This window comes from Sceloporus undulatus, chromosome 1 (genome assembly GCF_019175285.1).
Source record: "Sceloporus undulatus isolate JIND9_A2432 ecotype Alabama chromosome 1, SceUnd_v1.1, whole genome shotgun sequence".
NCBI lineage: Eukaryota > Metazoa > Chordata > Lepidosauria > Squamata > Phrynosomatidae > Sceloporus > Sceloporus undulatus.
In genome coordinates, this window is record NC_056522.1 from 314,767,931 (window position 1) to 314,782,227 (window position 14,297).

At 45.6% G+C, this 14,297-nt stretch overlaps 1 protein-coding gene across 4 annotated transcripts in view; it reads right to left on the reverse strand.

Annotated features, from left to right (window-relative positions):
- The window catches only part of SLC8A3 (solute carrier family 8 member A3), a 269,784-nt gene extending 256,097 nt beyond the window's left edge, over positions 1-13,687 (reverse strand). For all 4 annotated transcript variants that reach the window (XM_042445826.1, XM_042445827.1, XM_042445824.1 and 1 more), the window contains exon 1: positions 13,495-13,687. The gene's annotated coding sequence lies outside the window, so the exon portion shown is untranslated. The remainder of the gene's footprint in view (positions 1-13,494) is intronic.
- Positions 13,688-14,297: the final 610 nt, after the last annotated feature.

Below are 14,297 nucleotides of genomic sequence, written 5' to 3' on the forward strand. Positions count from 1 at the left end.
TCTGGACTGCCCACACCAGATCCAAGATTTGGGCCATGTGTCCCATTTCCCAAGGGAGATGGGCCTTTTGTGCTGTACAAACAAGGCTCAAATTTTAAAACCATGAGGCTTATCACACCATTCTTGTCTCTAGCTAAAACAGTGTTGTTTTCAAAAATCCTATGCAATCAAGATTGCTCTCTCCCCATCACACCTTTGAAATCTTTCCAACATGGCAGCCTTTGTTTGTGCTAAAAGCTTATCACATACACCATTTGGGATTGCCCACCTCTTACCCCCTCCAAGACATTATCCCTACTCCTTTTCCTAGTTTGGCACACAAGCACACAAACACATGGAACCCCCCCCCCCAATATAAAATGAAACAAAATAAACCTATGTTTAAAAGGGCATTTGTTTCCTTGTACGGGAGGGATGGACTTGATTAATCACTGGTAGATGAAAGTCATAAGCTAAAGCAGCGATTAATCTCCCAGTGATTAACAGAGGTGATGAAATAAATGCTTTTTTAAACTATAAGACTCTTTTCCATTTACATTTCCAGGCCTGTGAGTGTGTGTGATAGAGTGAGTGAGTGATACTCTGGAAAGAAGCTACTCGGCTACTCTGACAAGCCCTGGTTGGGTGTGTGTGTGCTCATTTTCCAAAGGAATAGTTTTCTAAAGAGGAAAACAAATTGGAAGTTTCTCGTTTATTTTGCCCATTGAAATGAAATCGAAGTACAATTTTCAGCCTTTCTCTTTCTCCCTTGATCAGCAGGGCACTTAAGCACCTTCCAAAGTACCCAAAACACACCTACTGACCACCCAAAATGGCTATTAAAGTGGAATTGAACTATCACACTGAAAATCCTCGCAGAACAGTATCAGGAAAGGAAGTTATCAACAGGTTTTTTGTGTTGATGAAAAGAAACACTTTCCAAATGGTCTCTCATCAAGAAGATGAGCGATGTCATATGATAAGCCCCAAGCAAAGGCATTATTATCCTTCTCTGGTTGTGATTTACCTGCCTTTTGTCATAAAGCTCTCCTTTAAAACCAACAATAAGCATTCATGCAGAATTTTTTAAACTGCTAACTGGTTTTATTACACTTTAATTCCAAACGTGTTCTGCATGGCATTCAGTGTTTAAACTGGAAGATTGCTTTTAGAATACTTTTAGGAGGCTTTAAGAGTAATTTGTTCCCCTGGTGTCAACAACAATGAAGAAATAGTTGTGGCTCATATTCCTCCACGTGCTGTCTGATTGAAAATGTAATTATCACCAGAAACATGTCCAACATTCATAATATGAAATAACGTATTATGAGCCATGTGGTGCTAATAAATCTATCTCCTATCCTCTAAATTCAATTGAGTCTCAATTTGAGCAGATTCGTGAGTCGTCCATGTGCCAACTTATCAAGTTTTCTTTGAATCAGTGGGTCTACTCTGGCTAGGGTTGCCATAAGTCTGGACCTCCAAACTGGGACAAATGTAGGACAAAATTTTCAAATGGAGGACAGGTGGAAAAAATTGATGGTTTTAAAAAAATGTTAATATAAATTCATGTTTCTTAGGCATGATCAAAATGGAGGACATTTGGGCATTATTCCTAGACAAATGACAGAAATGTACATTCCTTTTTGGCCAACCTCCCTCACCATTCCAAACAGCACATTTGGGCATTGAACATGGCTTTACTTAACATGGCCTCTTGCATATTTCAGAGGCTTATTGCATAACCAAACTCTTTGGGTTTCACACTGAACATGCTATGCATACTGAATATGTCAAGGTGGTTTAACAAGAAGTGGGTTTGCCCTTGGATTCAACTGTACTTCTCAGAAGTGTGTATTTGGTCAAGGGACTTTGGGTTTTTTTCCACTGCACATGAGTTTGTAAAAATCACAGCAACTTACATTGGTCGTGCCTCAGAAGCTGGCTCATTTCATCATCATCATCATCATCATCATCATCATCATCATCATCATCATCATCATCACTATCCTCTTCCTCCTCCTCCTCTTCTTCCTCCTTCCTCCCTCCCTCCCTCCCTCCTTCCTGCCTCCTCCTCCTTCCTCCATCCCTCCTTCCTTCCTCCTTCCTTCCTCCCTCCTCCTCCTTCCTTCCTTCCTTCCTTCCTTCCTTCCTTCCTTCCTTCCTTCCTCCTTCCTCCCTCCTGCCTCCTTCCTTCCTCCCTCCTCCTCCTTCTTTCCTTCCTTCCTTCCTCCCTCCTCCCTCCCTCCTCCCTCCTCCTCCTCTGCCTCCTGGGCCCAAGCGGAGGAGGAGGTGGGTGGCTGCCTTGGCGCGCTCCCCCCCGCCCGCGTGCCAAGGCAGCAGGCAGGCAGCCACCCACCTCTGCCTCGCACGCCTCTGCGCGACCGCGCTTGGCGCTTGCCTTGGGCCCGGCAGGCAGAGGCGGAGGCAGAGGCAGAGGAGGAGGCAGAGGTGTCTACCTGGCTTGGTGCTCCTCGCCCACGTGCACGCCAAGGCAGCAGGCAGGCAGCCACCCACCTCCACCTCAGCCTCCTCTTCTGCCTCCACCTCCCGGGCCCCAGGAGGTGCCCGGCCGGGAGGCGTGGCAGGCAGAGGAGGTGGTGGGTGGCTGCCTGCCTGCTGCCTTGGCGCGCACATGGGCGGGGAGTGCCAAGCCAGGCAGGCACCTCTGCATCCTCCTCCGCTTGGCGTGGCCTGAAACGGAGGAGGAGGAGGAGGAGGTGCGCCTCCTGCGTGCGCCCACACCCCCCTCCCCACCTCCCCGCCACCCTGCCACCCTCCCCCACCTCCCTGCGCAGCCGCACCACCCACCTCCTCCTCCTCTGTTCCAGGCCACGTGGACGTGCGCAGGAGGCGCACCACCTCCTCCTTCGCTTCCTCCACGCAGCCGCGCGGCCTGGAACAGAGGAGGAGAAGGGTGGCGCGGCAGTGCGGGGAGGCGGGGGAAGGTGGGTTGGCACTGCGCGGGCCCCAAACCAGGGGCTGGGGGCCAAACCGGACCGGGACCGGGAGGGGGCCCCCAAAAGCGGATTTGTCCCAGGGGCCGCCGGGATATGGCATCCCTAACTCTGGTTGCACCTCAAGATTGGATTTAGGCCATTGTATCTGCCCTTTGGACATGTTGGAAAACAGTAGGAAGAAACTTTACTATAGTTAAGAAAGAAAGTACATTGTTTACACAATACCAATAGAAGGAAGACTAACAGGAACAATTGGCCTAGTTCACTCTTATCAAAGTCTATTGACTGGACTGCACAAATGGCAACCGATACAGAATCCTATTATCCAGGCCCATCCTGGTCCACCAGCACTGGGATCAGAAGGCTGGGTCTGTATAACAACCAACAAATTTTCCAGTTTGCTACATTTGATATTTTGGAACATTCTGAGAAGTTGAGATGCCTACTCAAAATGAAATGAAGAAAGTCATTGCTCAATTAACTTGATTTATACAGGTTGAGTCTCCCTTATCTGAAGTGCTTGGGACCAGAAGTGTTTCTGAATAAAGAATTAAGAAACATCGTAATATATACATTCCACTCTGAAGTTTTATTATTTCATAACTCGGCTCCCTCCCACCCTGAGCCCTATTTTGGAGCCATCTAAAGCCTGCTGCGACGATTTTAACAACTTCTTTGCGGATAAAATCTCTCGGGTAAGGGCTGATCTCGACGCCAGTCTTTGTGCAGATCCTATAGTAGAGGTGTCCGAAGCGTCCGTGGTCCCTGTTATACTGGATCACTTTGAGTTTGTTAGTACCGATGAAGTGGACAAGATCCTCCGAAGTGTTAGAAGGACGACTTGCTCTCTTGATCCCTGTCCCTCATGGTTGACAGCTCAGGGGGGAGATGTGGTGCGACTAATGTTGCATCACATAATTAATACATCTCTAAGTGAGGGTCAGTTTCCATCCAAATTAAAATTAGCAGTGGTTAAACCCCTGCTAAAGAAGCCCTCCTTAGACCCCCTGCTCCATAATAATTATAGACCCATCTCGCTGCTACCTTTTTGGGGGAAGGTGATCGAGAGAGCAGTCGCCTTCCAGCTTCAGTCGATCTTGGACGACACCGATTTTCTGGACCCATTTCAAACCGGCTTCCGGGCGGGCTATGGAGTTGAGACTGCCATGGTCGCCTTAGTTGATGATCTCCGTCTGGGTATGGACAGGGGGAGCGTGTCCCTGTTGGTGCTTTTGGACATCTCAGCGGCCTTCGATACCATCGACCATGGTATCCTTCTGGGACGCCTGAGGGAGTTGGGAATTGGGGGCACTGCTTTGCAGTGGTTCCGTTCCTACCTCTCGGGCAGATCCCAGATGGTGGAGCTGGGGGATTGTCGCTCCGATAGGAGGGCCCTTACATCTGGTGTCCCTCAAGGAGCGATTTTGTCCCCTATGCTATTCAACATTTACATGAAGCCACTGGGAGAGATCATCCGGAGACATGGGGCGCGGTGTTATCAGTACGCTGATGACACCCAGATAATTTTCTCTATGTCTCCGACTGATGCAGTAACTAAGGATGGCATCTCTCCTCTAGATGCCTGCTTGGCGTCGGTAATGGGCTGGATGAGGGAGAACAAACTCAGCGTGAATCCAGGGAAAACGGAAGTACTGGTGACAGGTTCCCCGGTTTCGGGTGGTGAGATCTGTCACCCGGTCCTGAATGGGGTCACGCTCCCCCTGAAGGACTCGGTGCGCAGCTTGGGAGTGCTCCTTGATTCGTCGCTTCAGCTGACTTCTCAGGTGGATGCGACAGTCAGGAGTGCCTGCTATCAGCTTCGGCTGATACGCCAGCTGCGTCCCTACCTGGACCGAAAGGACCTAGAAACTGTTGTACATGCTTTGGTAACCTCTCGATTAGATTTCTGCAATGCGCTCTACATGGGGCAACCCTTGTACCAAACTCGGAAGCTGCAATTGGTGCAGAATATGGCAGCTAGATTGGTCGCTGGTAGTTCCAGGTCGGACCATGTAACACCTATTTTAAAAGATCTTCACTGGCTGCCTATTCGCTTCCGAGCTCAATACAAGGTGTTGGTTTTGACCTATAAAGCCCTAAATGGCTTGGGCCCAGGGTACTTAGAGGACCGCCTCTCCCCATATAATCCGCCTCGCACACTCAGAACTTCCGGGAGTAAACTATTGGAGGTCCCTAGATCCAACTATATACGGACCTCACAGAGGGCTTTTACTATTGCTGCCCCCTCCCTATGGAATAAGCTCCCTGCAGAGCTTCGCACCGCCACCTCGTTAGCTGTTTTTAAAAAACAGTTGAAAACATACCTGTTTCGGTTGGCCTTCCCACCTTAATTTGTCTATTTATTTTCCTGCCCCCTTCTCCCCCTCTCTTTGACCCTGGATTGATGTCTCACTTTGCCCCTGATACGTGTATTTCCCATTTTATTGTTTTCCTGTTCCTGTTCTTGTAATAATGTTTTTAACTGTTATATTGGATTTTAACATGTATTTACTGTTTTTATGAATCTTGTAAGCCGCCCTGATCATTTTTTATGGAAGGGCGGGGTATAAATAAACATTATTATTATTATTATTATTATAAAACATAGCACTAGTCTAAACATGCCCACAATTCTAGAAATGTTTTTATCATAAAATCCCACTGTCGTACATTTGTAAACATATACATTATGGAGAAACTTATTTCTTTACATTTGTTCTGAAATCAGTAAATCTGGCAAGAAAAATGTTCACCTTCTTACTGAAATCAGATTCTCTGCACGCCTGTACTTCTTCCCTCTCCTGTGACTTAAGCACAGAAAAAGGGAATATAAAGTAAACTCAGAAATTCATAGTTTTGTAATGTTATTTCCAACATGAAAGATCTGGTGCTCAGGCCTGCTGAGTTTAGTCCTAACCAAAAGAAAAAGAAAAAGATTGCTCCCATTCATTCAAAGAATGATCTATAGAAAATAAAAGTAATGCTGAGTTTGTATTTAATGATTTGGTGGCAGTGAAGACTGTAGTATGTTGTAGAAGGTGCCTGTAGTTTTGTAATACTAAGTGTCTTTCCTTCAGAACAGTGGTTCCCAAACTTTGGTCTTCCAGATGTTTTGGATCACAGCTCCCCGAATTCCTGACCATTGGCCAGGCTGGCTGGCGTTTCTGGGAGCTGAAGGCCAAATCTCCCAGAGGAACAGTTTTAGAAGACTGGAGCTTCCCCCTTTATTTTTCTGGCTGTTCTCTAGATGCGAAGGAGTGATGGAAGAGGTGTAACATTCCCCCGGGTCTGCTTAAGAACATTTTTTTCATGTAGAAATTTTCAAACAAGACAATGGATGTACATTCAAAAAGCAAGAAAGAAGACTTCAGTTTAAACAGCAGCTGGTGGAGAGGGACACAATTCCATCAAGTGCAGTACTGCACAATAAAAGTGAATCACAAAATGGCAGCAAATAAAGTGGAGCTTGTCCTTATAAATTTGCATTTGTTCATAATTATATATTAACATCCAAGCTTTCCTTAGAAACTGCTAGATTCTTTGCCAAGCTATTTCCTTGTGGCAGGGAGTTACATAATTCTGTTTTCTTCAGACACTGGCTTGAGAGATGTCATATTAGTATTTCTAGAGAAAGATCAGTCAGATTCTACTAACATAGATTCCATCTGGACCTCTGGACATTTTTCTTTTTTTTTTTTGGGAACAGGAACAAAATTTATTAAGAGCCAGTTCAAAATATTTGGGGTGAAAACAAGCAAACAATGAGACATGAAGGAAGCCCTGGTGGCACAGTGGTTAAATGCCTGTACTGCAGCCATTCACTCAAAACCACAAGGTTGCGAGTTCAAGACCAGCAAAAGGGCCCAAGCTCGACTCAGGCTTGCATCCTTCCGAGGTCGCTAAAATGAGTACCCAGACTGTTGGGGGCAAATTAACTTACTTGCTAATTAGCTTACTTGCTGTTCATCGCTATGATCTTTGGAATAGCGGTATATAAATAAAACATATTATTATTATTATTATTATTATTATTATTATTATCTAATGTGCCTTTCATTTTAAAGATATTTCTCCTTTCCTGAGGGACAGAACTATTTCAGATTTCTTTTGAAATCTTCAGTATCAGGGTTAGAAGAGATTTGTCCTCCACCCCTGCATTTTTTCTTGTCTCCCCAGTAACTAGACACACTCACTCCCATTCTGTTTATCCTACCACCACTAAAATAAAATTAAAAAGCAAGGAATAAATTTGTGGGACACAGCTTACAAATAATACAGACAAAAATGGACTGGGAAACTAACATTTTTAATTTTTAAACTGCAGACACACTGTGCTCTGATGGTACAGTACATACTAGATCCAATACAAGAAAGCTGCAGAAGCAACCTGCAAACTACTCCCAGCAAAATCATTAAGAACAGAGTTTTCTGTGTCCAACTGCTGGAGGTCACTCAACAAACTTCAGACTTCTATAGATTTGCCACTGTATCTCAAAATCTGCAAACCATCTTCAGACTGATTTTATCTGTTAAGTTAAATTTCAGATAAATCCACTGAGCTGTTTTCTAAGGATCAGCCTACTTTTCCCACACAATTCCTGATTACAATGGCAGGATGCATTTAACCCAGAGTGTCCAGATTTAACAATACAGTCCAAACTGAGGTACTATAATAAAAGAAGATTGAACAATGTGTCCAATGTCGCAATACAGTATATTAATACACAAATAGAATCCCCCCACAAATGGCGCTACCGTTCCAGGGTGATGGGACTGTGTACTCCTATGGTGCAAAAAGCTATGCTGATTGCAGCAGTGTTGCTGGTAGGGTCTCCCATATCAGACAGGTTTTTGCTGATGAGCTAGATTCAATGTTCCAAACAGTAACTGCAGTACAGAAGCGTGAGACTGGCAGAGGGTCTCTCAGAAAGAACAGTAGTGACACCATAACTAATGTTCGTTAGTACTGCCCAGAGGGAGGAATGGTAACCATCCTTTAAAAGTCTTGTACCATGAAAATCCTATAATGAGACAATACAAAATTAAAAAGAGATAGTGCCAGAAGATGAAGCTCTCAGGTTAGATGACACTCAATGAGGGAGAGGAGAGGAGAGGAGAGATATGAAGAGATTGTGAGATACGCAACTGGATTCACCCAAAAGAGCATTCAGCTATTGACATGCTCAGACATGGAAGGAATGTCTGAAGTTGCACAGCACAAATAATAGGAACATGGAATGTGAGAAGCATGTATCAGAGGAAGCTAGACATAATAAAACAAGAAATGGAACATATAAACATTGCAACACTTGTGGTGAGCAAGCTAAAGTGGACAGCAATAGGACATTTTGGGCCAGATAATTGCACATTGTTTAACTTAGGAAATGAAAATCTAAGAAGAAATGGGGTGGCATTTATAGTGAAGAGAGATGTAGCAAAGACAGTCAAAGGATATAATACAAAGTCTGATTGAATCAAGTCAACAAGAATTCAGGGAGAAATCATCAACCCAAGTTTATGTTCCAACTACAAAGGCAGAAGAAGAAATTGAAAGATTTTGTGCTGGAGTCGAAGAAGAAATTGATCACACACCAAAACAGGACTTCTTGTTAACTGACTGGAAATCAAAAATAGGAAACAAAGCAGAATCAAACACCATAGGAAAATTGGTCCTAGAATCAAGGAATGACACAGGAGACTGACTGACTGACTGAATTTTATGAAGCCAACAGTTTGTTAATCACAAACACATTCTTCAAGCACTCCAAAAGGGAACTGTATACATTCACATCACCTGATACCAATACAGAAATCAAATAGACTACGTAGTTGGAAACAGGGGGTGTAGAAACTCCATAACTGCTGAACATATCATATGTAAAACAGTATTAGACTCTTGGAAGGAGGAGGTGTGAAAATTGGTGGAGTGAGCATCAACAGTTTAAGATATGCAGATGGTACCATGCTATTAGCAGAAAATAGCAAAGACTTGGAACAATTACTGAAGAAAGGCAAGAAAGAAAGTGCAAAGGCAGGTTTACAGTTTATCATTAACAAAACAAAAATAATGTCAAAGGAGACAAACAGTTCAAGATTTTCCATACTTTGCTCAGTCATTAATCAGAATGAAGACTACAACCAATAAAATCAGAAGAAGACTAGGGCTTGGAAGGGTAGCTATGAAGGAAGTAAACAAAAACATTAAGAGTAAAGATATATCATTGAATACAAATGCTATTATAGTCCATGCCATTATATTTCCCATTTCTATGTATGGTTGTGAAAGCTGGACACTGAAGAAAGTTGATAGGAAGAAAATCAACTCATTTTAAATATGGTACTGGAGAAGAGTTCTGTGGATACTGCTAAAAAGACAACTAAATGGGCCCTAGAGCAAATCAAGCCTAAACCTCCCTAGAAGCCAAGGTGACTAAACTGAGGCTGTCATACTTTGGCCATATCATAAGAAGATATGACTCAGTAACAAAATTAATAGTGTTTGGTAAGGCAGAAGGCAGTAAGAAAAGAGGAAAACCTCATTCTAGATGGATCAACTCAATCAAGGAAGTCACAACTCTGAATTTGGAGGACCTGAACAGGGCTGTTGATGATAGGATGACTCTCATTCATGAGGTCACTATAAGTAGAATTTGACTTGATGGCATTTAATAACAACAAAACAGAATCCAGAAATTGTGCTTCCCTCCTTTACTGTAACCATACAATGAACACATGCTTCCATTGAATATGCACACCTCCTATGCAGCAGCATTCAAATGCAGGCGGAGGATAATCTTACATAAACCAAAACCCTGTAAATTTTTGGGCATTGGCTCATGACTATGGTCTGGAAGCATCACCATGAAAACACTATGATATTGCTAAGTAAGAAACTTACGTTCATCGGTTTTACTTCCATTAGTCAAACTGCAGAAAACAAGTCTTTTCTTTAATTTTTTCCCTCCTTCTTTCACTGTCACGTAACATTTAGGTCTCCGGCCTTTTCACAGTACACAATTACAGCACTACATTCCATTTTAACTACCATGGTTCCATCCTATGCAATTCTGAGGCTTTTAGTTTAGGGAGAGAGATTTAGAAATCTCAGCCAGAGATCTTTAGTGCCTCACCAAACTACAAAGCCCGAGGTTCCATTGCATGTTAACATAGCAGTTAAAGTGGAACACAACACTGAAAATGTGCTGTGTGAAAAGGGCCCGGGGTTTTTCCAATCTGAATCCATCCAATTGTCCATGATGGGTTAATAATAAACAGGCAGTGAGTGTGGTGAAAAAGAAACAGAAAACAGAAAACTGTTCAGTGGCTGGAGGGACTAACTAGGAAGTAGGTTTTGAATCCCCACTAAATGGCCTTTGACTTGATCAGTCTTCTCCATCTCAGCCTGCTTTTCCATCTCTAAACTGAGAACAAGTGACCTTCCATTACAATCTCATTAAGAAGATGGATGAAATCAGAAATTGTTGTCAAGTACTCTGAGCAAAGAAAACAGGGCTAATGTTGTATACAGCAGCCTCCTGCTTTGGAAATTGATTTGTCAGATATCATGGCAAATAAAGGTGAGCCAATACGGACTCAGTGCTGACTGGATAGTCATGTGTACTAAGACTGACTCTGCAAAATATGTATCTTTCAAATCTGGATGCTTTAATCTGAAATCTCAACAACCAAAACCTTCCCCAAAAGCACTGTGCCAAAGTCAACATACGGCAACCTTGCCATATGACCACATTGTCTAAAAGGCAGTCATGTAAAATAGCCTTTAGAAATAAGGAGATGAGAAGCAGGACGGTTTGGCTTGCTTAAATTCAAAGTCTTCTGCCCTCAAAACAATACTGATCAGAAAATTGTCACCCAATCGATCCCTCCCCCTATTAAATATCGCTTCCCCTCCATTTTTCAGAGACTACTTGTTTATTTAGATCAGAGGATCCACTGGAACTAGGTTTACTGGTAGATCTATGCGATTTGCAATATATCAGCAAGGATTTCCAGCTCCCAGTGGTTTGAGACCAGCGGCAACAAAATTGCTCTCTCCAGCCATTCACTTGAAATGAAGAAATCTTGAAATGAAGAAATCTTATGGAGATCAGGAACTGGTTAGAGGAGGAGCCCTAGCGCTCCCCACTGAAGTCCTCAGCTCAAAATTCATTAATTCTAAGGGCATGCATTTTGCACCAGAGGAGGAGGTGTCTTGAGACTCTAATAAGAAATACAAGAAGAACCTGCTCACAGGCCTGAAATCTGCCCCCAGCACTGAAGGACCACTATACAGAACCAAACAAAATCAACCACATTCTCCTGTTTCGGTTGAGTTGGGAGAGTGAAAAAAAAGTTCTTGTCAGGCTTGGACAAATGCGTGTGTATGTTTTCACAATCTGTTTTCTAATTACAGTATGCTGGAAAGAGGAGGAATTGGGGGAGCGTGTTTCACAACTGTGGGAGCACATAAATAAAAGCTGTCCTTGTATGAAGTTTGCAACCCGGCCCCTGACATTCAAAGACAGAAAGAAAAATAAGAATGTTCTCCGGTGTATCTTTTCATCTATTTCTACAAGGGATTGCACCTCAGCAGTTCAGGGTTAGATGTGCAAGTGCCCCTTGGGACTAAAGCCTGGTTGGAAAAGGTTAGGACACACACACACACACACACACACACACACACATATACACACATATGTATATATATATCCAAGGATTTATATCCCACCTTTTCCCCACAATGGGATTCAAGGTAGGTTACAATAATATATATATATATATATATACACACACACACACACACACACACACACACACACAATTCTAGGTTTGGCGGGCTGTTTGCCTGGCCCCTTCCTGACATTTTTGCTTCTGTGTTTTGAACATGAACATGGTAGGCCTAAGAGAAGGGCCACCATGCTGTAGTAGTTTGAGCGTGGGGCCATAGTAGCATCTGAACTGCAGAAATAGTCTGGGTTGACACTGCTTTAACTGCAATGGCTCAATAGTATGGAATACTGGGAACTGGTACTTTATGAGACATTTACCCTTCTCCGTCAAGGAGTTCTGGTGTCCGAACCAACTACTATTCCCTGAATCCCACAGCCATGCTTTTGGGATTTCAGTGACAATGTATTTCCGATATTGCATTATTTGTGCAATTGCATGTGATAGTCATCCGTGCAATTCCTCGCCATTGCCGCTTCATTTGTGCACTTTAATCTCTCTTTAACGCCGGAACCAGCCCCAGTGTGATAATCCCCTAAGGCTCTGGAGGCCGGGGCTCCAACATGCAGAGCCACTGGGGTGACCTTGCTCTGGCGCCACAGCCAACGACCATTCCCAGAATTCCACTGGCGGCGAAAGCAGAGTCAACCCGGATCATCCCTGCCGTGCGGATGCCTCCCTTGCCCTATTTAGGCAAAGGCGAGGGATGGCGCAGGAGCTATATTTGAAAAAGCCCAGCGAGGTAAACAAGGGCGACGCAAGAAGGGATGGAGCACGACAGCTGCGAAAGGTCGGGGCCCCAGGAGGGAGGGGGAGGGGGAGGGCCCTGGCGGACCCAAGGGGGGACTGAGGGGGGTCCACCTGGGGCATCCCTCCCTCCCTCCGTCCCCCTTGGGCCTTCCTCCTCCTCCTCCTCCTCTCTGGGCAGATGGAGAGAGGAGGAAGGTCCCCATCACCATCACTCCCCTCATATGTGTGTGTGTCCTTGTTTACATACATACATACATACACACACACACACCCCACACAGAGAGACTTGGTGCCGGATGCTGGGCTCCCTCTCCCTCTCTGCCTTTCCTCTGGGTCGGAGCTGGCCATAAGGCTTCGGGGAGGGAGCACAAGCGGGATTTATAGCACTGCATTCAAGGCAAGCAGGCTGCCAATTTCTCTCTCTCTTCCCCCCCCCCTCCACCCCCCCCCGCCCCCAGGCCCCCCCTCCCCCCCCCCCAGGAGGAGGAGGAGGAGGAGGCCCAGCAGGAATCGGGATGGATCCGGAGCTTTGGTTGGGGGGGCTGAGGAAGAGAGCCTCCACGTATATTAAACTCCCCGCTTCCTCCGGCTTGTGTGTGTGTGTGTGTGTATACACACTATTATTATTATTATTATTATTATTATTATTATTAGGGCTAATTTTAATATATATATTAATGATATATATATATATATATATATGAAATGCCCTCCTGATCCCTGGCCAAAAAAAGGCGGGGGAGGGGAGTGAAAGCCAAGGGGGTCTCAACCTGCAAAGTTATTGGGGGGGGGGAGGAAAGAGGCACCTTTCGGAGAGGAGCCATGGCCATCCGGAGTCTGAGGCTGCAGCACCCGGCTTAGCTCCAGCAAGGGGTGGGCAACCTCCTCACACACACACACACACACACACACACACACACTCGCAGGCACCCCCTTTCTCCCCTCCCCATAAAAGCCTCCCCCCTGCCCTTTTGCTTTTGCATTGGCACTTAAGGCTAGCAGAGGAGCCCCATGCCAGCCTTAAGCCGGGCTCTCTCTTGCCCCCTCCTTGCCAGGGAGAGGGGGATGGGTCTCTTACCTGGAGGAGGAGGGTGGGGAGTCTGTGTGTGCAGAGGGGGGTCCCCTTCTTCTTCCTTCGCTGCCCGGCGGAGGAGCTTCCCGGCCCTTCAAGGCGAGATCATGGCATCCCGGGGAGGAGGAGGGGGCGCTGGGAATCTCCTTGGCATCTCCTGCCAACTTGCCTGGCTTTGCTGGAAAGCCCAGCTCCTCTTTCGCCGCGACCAGCGCGTTTGGAAAAGGAGAGGGGGGAGAGAAGGGAGGGAGAGGCGGTGCCAAGGAAGATGCCAAGGCTCAGGCTGAGGCATCGATTGGGAAGGGGCAAGAGGAGGAGGAGGAAGCCAGGGAGACCAGGGCAAGGACGGTGCCCACCCAGCCACCCACCTCTCCAGTGTGGAGGGGCTTCCCCCTGCCTTCCCTCCCTCTTTCTGCCCGGATCACACCATCGCGACTCCAAAGAGCACCCCTCCATATTTTGGAGGGGGGTGCCCACAACTGCAGGAGTAGAGCTAACGCCACAAGCCATCCCCCCAGCCCCGCCAAACTCCACCTCACCCCATCAGACTGCATCCACACTGCCAAAATAATCCGGTTTGGCACCACTTCAACTGCCACGGCTCCATGCAATGGGATTCTTGTGGGATGGTAGTTGGTTGTGTGGCACCAGAGCAAAACCAATTACCATTCCCAACCCAAAAGTACCAAGAACCAACCACCATTCCTGCAAGCAATGACCATTCCAAGGATTCCATAGCACTGAGCCAAGGCAATTAAAGGGGGGTCAAACTGGATTCTTTTGGCAGTGCAAATGAAGCCCTGTGGACT